The sequence below is a fragment of the Perognathus longimembris genome, chromosome 9 (assembly GCF_023159225.1).
Source record: "Perognathus longimembris pacificus isolate PPM17 chromosome 9, ASM2315922v1, whole genome shotgun sequence".
NCBI lineage: Eukaryota > Metazoa > Chordata > Mammalia > Rodentia > Heteromyidae > Perognathus > Perognathus longimembris.
The window spans coordinates 66,878,812-66,892,748 of record NC_063169.1 but is presented as its reverse complement, the minus strand read 5'-3'; positions in this window follow the sequence as shown (position 1 = coordinate 66,892,748).

The window sequence follows — 13,937 nt, the reverse complement described above, 5'->3', positions numbered from 1 at the left end:
TTGAGAAACACAGCCAAAACTCAGCTTAGCTCCTGTCTGAATCATGGGATTTTGCTACCAAAAAAAAGCCCTCTGGGTAAGAAGGTGATTTCCATCTATAGTCTCTGTAATTTTCTAATACACAATATCCACCATTCATCCTGAAATTACCAGTCATGCCAGAAAATGTAAACACTGACCAAAATATGAAAGAAAAGGCCAAGACAATAGAAAGATGTTTGGGGGAAAGCGAATGTAATGATGAAAAATATTTGCATTTGGCCTGGATATTAAAACTATGACACTTACACGTTAAGCTGATTATCCCCAAAATACCCATGAAAACCTACAAAAATACAGAGGTTTTTAATCAGATAATGGGGAGGGGTCTATAAAAATTGAATGGCAGTTTTAAAATGGAAAAATACAACAACTGAATTGAGAACTCAAAACTTGGAGTTAATAGTAATTGACAGCAAAAGAGAGAACTAGTAAGCTGGAAGACAGGTCAGTTAAAAAATCCAAAAGGAAACACAGAGAGGCAAAAATACAAAAACACAGAAATGAGTGAAGAAATATATGGCTCAGAGTACAAAGTTCAGATCCATGTAAAATTCAAATTCTGCAAGAGACAGAGAATGGGGCACAAGCTGTGTACCAAGCCAACAAAAGACATGAAGCCACAGATTCAGGGAGCTCTCTGACCTCTGGGCAAGATAAACAAAAAAGTAAATGACATATAGACATACCATCGTATGACTGCCAAAAACCAAGGTTAGATAGAAAAAATAATAATAAGCAGAGAAAAAAACTATTACCCTTGGGCTGGGAATATGGCCTAGTGGCAAGAGTGCTCGCCTCATATACATGAGGCCCTGGGTTCGATTCCCCAGCACCACATATATAGAAAACGGCCAGAAGTGGCGCTGTGGCTCAAGTGGCAGAGTGCTAGTCTTGAGCACAAAGAAGCCAGGGACAGTGCTCAGGCCCTGAGTTCAAGCCCCAGGACTGGCAAAATAATAATAATAATAATAAATAAATAAAAATATTACCCTTAAAGGTTGACAATAACAGAACACTGAGGTGAGCACTGTATTTCTATGTTAGAGGAAAAACAACTTGATGAAATATAAATAAATTACCACAGATAACAAAAAGCAAGACACATTCAGTTGGTAGAAATAAATGATATATGTGAAATCTCTACATTATACACTATGAAACATCTGGAGAGATTTTTCAAGACCTAAATGAATGAAATAAAATGCTATGTTCATCTTCAATGATATGGTACTCATTTATGTCCATGAATACTCAACATTGAATTATGGTCAGTATTTTAGTGGTTAATTCTACCCCAATCAATGAACAGACTCAACATAGTCCCATTTCTTTAAAAAAAATTCTACAAGTCACTGACAAATTTTTATTTTAAAATGTATATGGAAATACAAAGGGCCAAGCAGAATAACAATAATCTTGAGGAAGAAATAATATTGGAAAACCTAGATTGCCAAATATCAAGATTTATTTGGGCTAAATTAAATGACCATAGAATTGATGAATAGAAAATAAAATAGATTACTACCCTAAAACAGAGAGTTCAGAGAAGGAGAAGGTCTTTTAATAAATGATGATGGATCTATCTAGGCAAAACAACAACAAACACAAAACCACACAATTTGGTCTTCTCCCACAAAAAAAAAGTCAATTCCAGATGTAATACAGACCTAGGTGGGAAAGGTAAACTATTAGCAGTGCTTAGAAGATAATTAAGACCAGAGCTGCATTGTTACAAAGTAGTCAAAGAATTCTCAAACAACTAAAGCCACATTAAAGAAGATGGTCATTACCATGAAGATTTTTTTTCTTTTATCACAAGACACATACACTAGGCAAGTGCTCTGCCACTGAGCTGTTATCTCAGCCCACACAGGCCTGATTTTAAAGCTAACTTAAGTAGCTACTTGAGTCACTAAGTTCAAATGATAGCTCTTAGACCACTTTCAGTAGTAACTCTTTATAAGGCATTTGTGAAGAGTTAGTACAGGGCCTATTTCATACTAAAGCCTTGTCATTAAGGTGATTGTATATATGGAGACTGCCATCTCTTGTTCTCCTGAATGCTGTCTCTAAAACTTGTTTGGCATTTGCTCCTTCATTGCTAAGATTACCTTTACCAAAAAAAATGAAGATGGACCCGAGTCAAAGTATACCATATGTTTCTGTCTCCAAATCTTCCTAAATTTACAGAGGGGTGGGGGAGGGAGAGGGAGAGGGGGAGAGGGAGAGAGAGAGAGAGAACTTTTTGGTTGTTACGAAAATCAAAGGCATTCTGAACATTATTAGTTTTACAGGGATCATGGAGAAGAAGAAAGGGGAAAAGAAAGAGTGTGAATATTTTGAAATACATTGCAATTATATGTAAAAACAGCATAAAGAACCTCAAGGGCGGGGCTGGGAATATGACCTAGTGGCAAGAGTGCTTGCCTCGTATACATGAGGCCCTGGGTTCGATTCCTCAGCACCACATATACAGAAAATGGCCAGAAGTGGCGCTGTGGCTCAAGTGGCAGAGTGCTAGCCTTGAGCAAAAAAGAAGCCAGGGACAGTGCTCAGGCCCTGAGTTCACTGCCTAGGACTGGCAAAAAAAAAAAAAAAAAAAAAAAAAAGAACCTCAAAGGAATCTGTTGATCAACAGAGGTTGTGAGGCAAGAAAGGAGAACTAGGCTGGGTTGGAGGTATTAGAAGGGGGCATTGGGATGATGACGAGGAGGATGAATGAGGGCTGATATTAGGGGAAGCAGATGGCTTGCATTATGAAAATAGAACAATGAAACCTGTTGAAATTGTCCTAGGAATGGAGAGGAGGAAGGGAGAGTGATAAGGGGAGTGAAATTGATGGGATACATGGTGTACATGGGAGGAAATGTCACAATGTGTGTGTGTAATTAACATGTGTAAGTAATGCATGCGAATACAAATAAAGCAAAAATAAATAATAAAAATAGTTTTTAAACTATAGCTCGGCCTACACGTTTACTAAAACAAGAACAATTTTAGAGTTTTCCTTAATAACTGATTTTATCAAGTTGAACAGACTAAATTCCCTTAAATAATCATTCCTGCTTACACTGTGGTTAATTAAACTTCCTCAAATATGCTAAAGTGCAGTTATGAGCTTAATACATGCAGCTTTCCTTGGAACTCCTTCCAACGCCTTTTCTGATTAGCATAGCCATTCCAAGTACTTAAACAACGGAAATAAATTTGATAAATTAAGTCTATTAATAATAGTGAATCTCCAGCTCACTTAAACATTCCCATGCTCTTTCCAAATTTAATCAAATTTTGGAGTTGATTTAAAATCACATCTATAATCAATTACCTAATTACAAATTTTAAGTGGAATTGTAAGGCTGGGCTGTCTTTGTTCCAATGTGTCCAGTTCGCTTTGTCCAAATATAGAAGGTCCAAGGACATCCAGATTGTCTCTGAGATTTCAAATTCCTTCTTGAACTTCACACAAAAGTATAACTATTATAGCCAGGTGCTGGCGGCTCACGCTGTAATCCTAGCTACTTAGGAGTCAGCGACCTGAGGATCACGCTTCAAAGCTATCCTGGGCAGGAAAGTCCTTGAGACTCTTATCTCCAATTAACTGCCAAAAAGCTGGAAGTCGAGCTGTGGCTCAAGTGGTAGGGTGCTAGCCTTGAGTAAAAGAAGCTTAGGGACCATGCTCAGGAAGTACATGCAAGCCCCAGTACTGGCACACATACTCAAAAAATTTGAATATTGTGACTAATTACTTCAACATCTTTATAACTAATTCTTAGCCTTTCTTGGGTTGGAAATACAGGTCATCCACAGAGGAAACAACTTCATGATCCCCCGAAACCTGGGTTGTTACGATGCCCAAATTACTTATTGTCCAGACAGCCAGTTCCTAGCTGAGACTCCAGATCTGAACCTGCATTTCTCCCCGGTCGTCCTGGGACAGACATTGTGGAAAACAGCATGGAGGACTCCCAAAAAATTAAAAGTAGAAAGACCTATGATCCAGAAACACCACTATTGGATATAACTCTTAGGGAAATTAAGTCACAATATGGAAGAGATATCGGTAGTCAGGAAGAGAAAGTCAAATACTGCATGATCCTCACATGCAAAAACTGGAAAAGTCAAACTCATAGACGCAGAGAACCACACTCTACACAGTTTGTGTACATGTCCCTCTCCTTGTTTTTCCTCCTGGGTGCTGCTCTGTAATCACTTGCTTAATAAAAATTTTTCTCACCTTCTATTTTGTGAACTGTATCGTCTTCTTCCTCCTCCTTCTCTTCCTCCAGGCCAGCCTGGACATGTGTGTTCCCTGTGTTTCTGGGATGACAGGCATGTACCACCTTACCTAGCCATGAATTGGCATGGAGTTCTTATGAATTTCTTACTCTGCTGACCTCAAACTGTGATCCTTCTATTTCCACTTCCCAAGGAGCTAGAATTATCGGCCTAGCCACTATGCCCTGCTCAAAAATTTTCTGTTGATGCATTCAAGAGCCTTTGAACCAAGCTTGGGTTAATGAGCAAAAATGTTACCTTCAACGATTGCAAACCTCCTTGAGCCTCCTCCAATAATAAGCCGAAGTCCACTTTTCTACCGTGTGCTCCTATGACTTGCCCTGAAGTTATCACATTTACTTTTCTCTACACGGCATCAATGATAGAATGCCTATTCATCCCTCCCCATTTCTCTCATTTCTTGTGTTTTCTGTTTCTAAAGCATTATATCACATGTCTGTATCTTTGCCAAGCTTTCTGGGAGATAAAATGATTCTGCCAATGTCTGCCAATGTTGGTAGGTAGCAAATCACCAAGCTATTGTTTTAATTTATAATTCTCTAATTAGTCACAAAGCTGGACAGTTTAATCAACTAATTATACATTGGAATCATTTTTATCTTCCTGTTCATATTCTTTGCCCTTAAAAAATCTTATTCATAGAGGTATTGACTTGTGATATATTGCCAATATTTTTGTTATTTGCCTTTTACTGAATTGTGGTATTTTGCCTTAAGCTCAGGTAGAAATGAATTTGATTCTAAGTAACAGAAAACCCTACTCCACTGTTGTAAACCGAGTGGACTTCTTTTATATATAACAAGCATCTCAATTATAGACAGCTTCCGGAACTAATGGAGATCATTGACATGTAAGGGCTCATCCCAGCCCTTTCTTGGCCTTCTCTTTTTACTTTGTAGTCACTACATGGTTGCTGCAGCAGTAACTATCAGGTCTTTGTTCCAGGCAGATTGACAAAGGGAAGAAGAGTCAACAGGGAGCTTCTGTTTGGGTTCTATTGGCCAGGACTGGTCACATGATCACTCAACAGTAAGAAGGGGGCTGAGACAAGAGGAGAGGATCAAATGAGTAAACCTACTCTAAAGGTCTCCTGGAGTCATATTAGTATACATTTTTTACTTTGGTTTCATGCTTAGAAAGTTCTTCCCCGAATTAAGGCTCTACTAGTACTTTCACATTTTGATTGTAACATAAAGTAGAAATAAGCCTTTTTGCCGAATAATTGGCCCGTTGTCCCCAAGTCATTATTAAACTTTCTTCCCCAATTTCAACTATCCTCCTTGTTCACTAAGCCATTAGATCTATTTCATTTATTTTGGGCACTTACTGTTCTGTTCTGTGGCTCTTGTTTTCTATTCTCGTGCTGTACCCAGTACTGTGGATTCTGTAACTTAGGCTTTGATTTCTGTAACTTCTGTAACTTAGGTTTCTGTAACTTCTTGAAAATTTGAAGACATTTCCCTCTTTCCTCTCACTTATTAAGTAGAGAAAATGTCTTGCTCTGAGCTTCCTAACTCTAGATGCCACTTGCCTGTATATGCCGGGACATATGTGTGGGTACATTAGCTGCTTGACACCTTGGGGCCAGATGTATGTAATGATCTGCTCACACAAAGCCATTTACATGAGAAAAGATGTGTTCTCAGAATTGCAACTGCAATGGCAAGGGAGCCAGTGACTTCACCATGAAATGCAAGCCTTGACAGGAGAACTACCAGGACAGCTCCAGCAACGGTAAGAGAGCAAGGGTAGAAACACAGCTGCAGCTGAGAAGTAGTCGCTGAGATAGCATGTGTTGCAGGCCCGGTAGAGGCCCCCCACTGTGTGGAGGGCTTGGATTAATTTGCTTTGGAAAATTGGGTCAGTGGGTCATGGGGCATGAGACACAGAAATTCCTGCACGTGGGGCTGCCTGTGGTGGTGTTCTCAGCGGCTGGGGATGTGATTGGCACACAGCACGTGGATTTCTCCAGACACGCTGCTCCTCTCTCCATAGGGCCTGGCCCACCTGCTCCCTTCAGGAGAATTTGCCCATGAGGTGGAATGTGTTCTGGAAACAGAAGTCATGGTGGGCCTGCAGCTGCCCTGGTAACGAGGAGAACTGGAGTGACATCCTTCCCGGATATGAGATGGTCAGCCACCGGATCCAAGGTCGCTCGCATTTCCAGTCACGCAACTCCAGGAAAAGCAACCAAATAAGGAGACAGAGATGGCAGAGCTTGAAATAGTGGATCTAATTCCGCTGCACATCAGCCTATTTTAGTCTCTCAGCTCCGCCATTTGGAATGTGCTGTAGGAACTGAGGGTTTTGCTTTTCTCTTCCTGATTGATTGGAATGAAGTCAATTACTCGTGACTATTTTGCCACCCCCACCTGCTCCGATTCCCCCGCCAAATAGTCATTTCTTCTCACAAAATGGGAAGCACGGCTCTACACTTGACATGGGAACGTGAGCTACCATGTTTGGCTTAGGTAGAGGTAACGTTCCTACCGACTTCATGAAATCAGCCCTTGGCTGTTCTGGCCACCCCTCTGGTTCAGACCAGTTTGCAGCGCAGGCCTTCCTGAATGTCAGAACTGCGAAGAGGTATGCGAGGCCTTGCTCTCCATCTGCTCAAGGGAAGAGCCACTTTCTCCAAACCTGAATAGAGTGGTGGAGTTTGAGGATGACGAAGAACCCTAGTGATCAACTAGTTCAGTACTTCCTCAAGCTGCATGCTAAGGTACATGAAGCTACAAGATCCCCCCAACAAAAGGTTCCATGGTTAAACGTGTGGCACGATTGTTCCTTCCCGTGCCCTCTTGAAAAGCCCGAGAAGTCCTGAGCCAAAGAAGCCCGTCCGTTTGTTTGCCACACTTAAACGATTACAAAATCTCGGTGTGTGCATGTGTGTGTGTCTGAGGCGCACACGAACCTGTCTGTGCTCCCTGCTAATGCCTCCTGGGATTGGCATGCCACCAAACGTTCTTGGGAAGAGTGGTCTGCTATGTCCTCCTTCCCAAAATTTAAAGAGGAAGACAATGAAGGCTGAACATGCAGGCAAACTGCCTCCTGTTCCTGGCAGGCCTGGGGATTGGAAGACCTGAGCCCAAGCTCTCCTATCATCCAGAATCATTCAGGATGGCTGCTCTGATGTGCCTCATTCAGGATGGTAGCTCTGATGTACCTCCTCGCTCACCATTTTCACCATCTAGAATTTGAGGCTGCATTTATTTATAGTGCACTCAGCATGAATCCATCAAATGCCTTGAATGCGCTTAAAAGGGCATTGGGCCGTGCACAGCTGGCCTGTGTAAACACACTATGGTCTGGACAGCCTGCGACTTACTGCCCAGGGAAACGTCTTATCAGGCCGTATAATCACGTTATATGATAAGCAAGAGTAAATCAAAGGGGCGGAAACTCTGTGAAATTTACTAAAGTAAATAAGATCACTGCCCTGTGGGAATGAACCAAAGATGCTTCCTTGGTAAGACAGAGAGAAATCACTGGTAAGCCAAAATTGTAAGTCTGTGTCCAAAGACCACATTGCCCCAGTACTCTAAATTCAGTCGTTTGAGCTGTTACTCTTTTTCATTATTACTTTTAACTTTATTGAAAAAGTGATGAGCAGGGAGGTTACAGTTACATGAGTGAGGTAACGATGACATTTGTTTTTAAACAATGTTACCCCATCCTTCTCTCCTGCTCCTTTTCTCCCGCTTACCCCTCCCTACTCCCATATCCATCCTAGTGTCAAGTGAGTATCATTGTTGCATTAGTTTGTCCTTTGACCTGCTGTTTCTGTGATTCCCTTTCCCTGGTTGAATAATCTTAGATACAAGACACAAGGTAAGAAAATTAAGAGAGAGGAAAGAAAAAAAATAAAAATTAAAAAAACTACATACAGGTCATAATATCTTGTTTCCATATCTTGGAGTTCAGATTGGCACATCTCATTATGTATGGTCCTATGTATTAAGCAATTGGGTTGTTGAGCTCCCCTGTTAAAAATATTATAGACATATTCTGTTTCTTACAAATGAGGGAAACCATGCAACCTACTCTTCTTTGAGTTTGGCTTACGTCACTTAATATAATTTTTTTTCCAGGTCTTTCCCTTTCCTTATGAAGGGAGCAATGTCATTCTTTCTGATGGAGGCATAGAACTCCATTGTGCATATATCCCACATCTTCTTGATTCGTTCATCTACTGAGGGGCATCTGGGTGGTTCCATATCTTCACCATGGTCAGTAATGCTGCAGTGAACATGATTGTGCTGGTAACTTTAGTATGGCCTTGTTTGTGAATATTTGGGTAAATTCCTAGAAGTGGGACTGCTGGATCATAGGGGAGCTCTACGTTTAGTCTTTTGAGGAACCTCCATACTGCTTTCCAGAGTGGTTGTACAAGTTTGCATTCCCACCAACAGTGTAATTGTGTTCTCCTTTGGCCGCCTCCTTGCCAACATCTGTTGTTATTATTTTTCTTGATAATGGCCATTCTTACTGGTGTGAGGTGGAATTTAAATGCTGTTTTGATTTGCATTTCTTTTCTGGAGAAAGATGTTGAGCATTTCTTCATGTATTTCTAGACTATTTGTATTTCCTCTTCAGAGAAGTCTCTTTGTAAGTCCTTAGCCCACTTGTTAATGGGGTGGTTGTTTCTTTGGAGGTTTATCTTTGGAGTATTTAATTTCTTGAGCTGTAAGTATATTATTTATTTGTTTGTTTGTTTGTTTTTATTTATTAACCAGTCCTTGGGGCTTGGGACACTCAGGGCCTGAGTGCTGTCCCTGGCTTCTTTTTGCTCAAGGCTAGCACTCTGTCTCTTGAGCCACAGCACTACTTCTGGCTTGTTCAGCTTATGTGGTGCTGAGGAATTGAATCCAGGGCTTCATGCATGCTAAGCAAGCACTTTAGCACTAAGCCACATTCTCAGCCCTGTAAGTAAATTTTAGATATAAGTCCCTTTTCTGTTGTATGGCTAGTGAAGATCTTCTCCCAGGCTGTGGGAGATGTACTTTGCTAGGTATGTCCTTTGCTGTGCAGAATCTCTGTAGTTTAATGCAATCCCATTTGTCCAACTTTTCTTTGATTTGTTGTGTTTCTGGGTCTTTATTAAGAAAGTTTTGACCTGTGCCAAGGAGCCCTAGTGTTTTGCCTATTCCTTCCTGTAGTATTTTCAGGATATGATATGTTACTTTTTTTTTTTTTTTTTTTTTTTTTTTTTTGCCAGTCCTGGGGCTTGGACTCAGGGCTTGAGCACTGTCCCTGGCTTCTTTTTGCTCAAGGCTAGCACTCTGCCACTTGAGCCACAGCGCCACTTCTGGCCATTTTCTGTATATGTGGTGCTGGGGAATTGAACCCAGGGTTTCATGTATGCGAGGCAAGCACTCTTGCCACTAGGCCATATCCCCAGCCCCGATGTGTTACTCTTTACAGTAACTTTTTCTGACTTATTCTCTGAATTCTAAAAACACCTCAGAGGCACACAAATTTGAGTAGGTCTTTAACTGTACAATTACTTCTGAGGAATATTTCTCAGTATGTTTTGTTACTGAGCCAGGTGCTGTTGGCTCATGCCTATAATCCTAGCCACGTAGAAGGCTGAGATCTGAGGATTATGGTTCAGAGCTAGCCAGGGCAGACTAATCAGCAAAAAGCCAGAATGGAGGTGTGGCTAGAGTGGTAGCGTTCCAGCTTGGAGCAAAAAAGTCAAGTAAGAGTGTAAGCCCTTGAGTTCAAGCCCAGTACTAGCACACACATAAAAAGATGTTTTATGACATAATACTCCCCCAAACTGGGATGCTTGTGGTTGATTTGGTTACAAGTCATCATTTTTCAAGGCCAGTATGGCCAATGCCAAACCAGGTACAGCCCAGAACCACAGCCCAGCCTAGGTGAGCAGAACACAGACTGGGTTTCAGACCTCCTTCCCACTAGCTCAGATGGAGACCCTTATACAAATAGCACAACCACAAGCAAGAGCCCTGTCTATTCCTTCCCCCTCCCTCAGTCTCCACCACTACAGAGCTGAAGTGGATCCCCAGTGGACCTCAGCCCTCATCCTGACCAGCTGGTGCTCTACCACTTGAGCCATACCTCTAGCCTAGCTTTGTGCTGGTTGTTTTTAGAAATGGAGTCTCACAGATCTTTCTGCCTGGGCTGTCTTTGAACCCAATCCTCCTGTGTCAGCCTCCTGAGAGGCTAGGATTACACGTTTGAGCCACCAGCACACAATGACATCCTAGGTTTTAATAGTTCACATCCGTGCAACAGATATACCTGTGCACATCAATGCATAAATGGAAATGTTTCACTTTGGGGAATCTTATAGGGGTTTTCTCTAACTAGGATGCATATCCAAATACAAATAATATCACTTTGTATCTCCAGGGTACTTGTCAGCTTACAGAATGCTTGAACATAATGTGATCATATTTGATCCTCACAAGCAAGAAGAGTGCAATGAAAAAAAAATAACTATGTGCCTCACCACCTTCAGATTTATGAAATACAACAGTTGTCAAAGAGGTTTTCGGCTGATTGTGGGCAGTAGCGATTCCACCGGAAGCACAGGAAGAGCTGGGAAAGATGGGCTCTCCAGTAAAGAGACGCTGAAAGGAAGAATGTGTAATAGCAACTTCCACTTATTGTTATAAAGACAGACACATTATTCAAACCTGGGACAGTTCCAGAGTAGGACTCTAAAAGATAAGTAATGATGTACTGGAAGTGAGCGATGAGACTCTGGCTTGGGAAATCTGCCTGCAGCTCACTCACAGAAACGACCGCCACCCTCCCCATTTCCCTTGCACTGTGTCCATGATAGCTGTGTGCGTCCACGTAGCTCCAGCCTGGGGGCCCGGAGCAGGTACTGGGAAGAACCGAGGCAGATGCCATGTGTCCGCTCCCGCCAGTTGACAAAAGGCTGCCTGCTCCTGTCCTCGTTTTCCAGGACTCTGTCACGGGGTACCCAGCTGCAGGGTCTGATGAGTTTCCCTGGAAGCCTACAGAATACTCCTATTTAAACTGCATCTTTTAAGGAAGGTGATGCATTTTTAAAGGATCTTATCATTTTTTTCATTCCTTTTCACAAAAGTAAGATATGCCCCCTGGGTAAAATGTTTCTCACCATTATAGCAATATGGAAAAATGCTGCTTTGGTCAGTATTTTACTTTTTGTAGCAGAAAAGAGAAGAAATACAGATGAAAAATTCCCTTTCCCCTGACATCAAGGTAACCAGTTAGCAATTTAAGTGAAATCCAGCAGATATTTTTCCTATATGTTTTTAAATAGGCAATAACTTTAAAAGACCTCTGCACTTCTATTTTGGTGTGTGTGTGTGTGCGTGCGTGCATGTGGTAGTGTGTATATGTGTATGCACATGCATGTGCGTGTGTGTGCACGCGAATACTGAAACTTGAACTCTGAGCCTGGGTGCTGTCCCTTACATTTTTAGCTCAAAGCTAGCACTCCACCATTTGAACCACTGCTCCACTTCCTGCCTTTTGGTGGTTAATTGGAAATAAGACTTTCTAGCCTAAGCTTACTTTGAACTGTGATCCTCATATTTCAGCCTCCTGAGTAGCTAGGATTATAGGCATGAGCCACTAGCTCCTGAATGCATTGCAATTTTGACAGCTATTTTATAACAAGCCACAGTAAGAATTATTTGTTCAACACATGATCCCAAGCAGATTTTAAAAACAATTCAGCCTTGTTGGGCACTAGTGGCTCACGTCTGTAATTCTAGCTGATCAGAAGGCTGAGATCTGAGGATCACAGTTCAAAACCAGTCTGGCCAGGAAAGTCCATGAGACTTTTATCTCCAATTAAACACCATAAAAATCCAGAAGCTGTGGCTCAAATGGTAGACCTCTAGCCTTGCACACAAATACTCAGGGACAGCCTGAGAAATTCAACCTTGTACTTTAAAATGGAGTGACTGAAGTTCCAAAGAAATGTTTCACAAGTTAATGGGAAGACAAACACCATCAGTACTTAAAACCAGCCAGGGCGAGGGCTACTAAAATTCTTGGAATAGCAATGCTGATAGATTTCTAGCTGTCGAGTTGGGACACTGAATCTACAGGGGCCAAAAAGTTTCAAATAAGAATGCAGTCAGATGCATCTCTGGAATGGACTTTCAGCTGACTCAAACAAACACCAAAATAGCACAGTGTCTGCCTCAGATAAACTTTCTCTCCCTGCAGCCTTCATTATGTTTCTATTGAGATGACAGCCCTGCTGGCCTTTCACGAAGCTCTGAATTGCTGCCACTTTCTCCTCTCTGGTTTCCACAGTTGCTGTTGTAAAACGAAAGCCCCTGTTGTGCAAAGTGACTGTGTTCTGAGGACTTGCAAACCACCTGTGTGGAGCTTGAATCCTGCTTTCCCACAGAGACAACTCCAAGTGAGATTGTGAAATTCCTATAGCAGGCCAATTAATCAGACTGCTCTTGAACTGTGTGTGCTGTGGAAATACCTTGGACAACTGTCTTTTTAAAAAATGTTTTCTTTCAGTGTTCTAACTTGGGATGCCCGGAATGTGGTCCTGAGGGCTGGGAATTTCTGTCCTTGTGTTTCATAGGCGTGTGAGGCTCTGGGAACCCGGCACAGGCGACGCTAAGGGACAAGGTTGCAATCCTTTCCCTCTCCCCCTCTCTGAGGAGTTCTCAGTGCCCTCTCCATGGAGTGTATCAAACAAGGATCCTCAAAATGCTAACTGCAAACTCTTAAGTCAAAAGCGTTGCCACTGAATTGCTGGGCTTTGAGATTCTGCAACCTCCTTAGATTTAAAGATGATCCATTCCCTTCTGTTCCTTATAGTAAATAGTGATATAATCCTTAAAGCACTTTCCCTGCTTTCTGGGGAAGACAGCAAAGAAAGACAGAGTGGAGAGGCATTTCCTTCTAGACATCCAAATTCTCAGACCCCACTGAATAAAAACCCCAGCACAGGGTCTCACAGTCTGGGCTCAACAGCCCCTTCAGGTGGTTCCAAGGATCAAGTTCAAGTTTGAAGGCCTCTAGTACGGCAGATAAGGAAGGGCCTGCCTGAGGTCCCAGCCATGGTCCTCAGCAGCTGTGTGAGCTTGAACACATTATACTTTCTGAGTTATGAAAGGCACATGTTTATGAATTATTAAAATTAAATGAGATAATGCATTTGAAACACTTATTGCAACGATGCAGCTTGGCTTTCCATCACTAACTTGTTGAAAATCTTACAGGCTTACATAATAGTGCCCATCATTGATAATTAACTTAAAAAGGAAAGAGCTCTATTATGACCCACAAGTTTGGCGGTTTCATTCCATGGTCGGTTGGCACCACTGCTTTCAGGCCTGAGGAGAGGTGGATTCTGGCCTCGCCTGTCCTCTTGACCCTTGCAAATGAACAAATGGCCCAACCAAAGGCAAGAGCCCCATCTTATCTGTATCACAGTGAGGCGGGTAGAAAGAAAAACTGCTTACATCAAGGGAGAAGAGAGAGAAACAAAGTGTCCTTTTGAGGCTATACCTTCAATGACCTAAGAACCTCCCGGCAGGCTCCACCCCTCCAAGGTTCTACCACTTCCCAGTAATATCCCCATGGGGACCTAGCCTTTAACC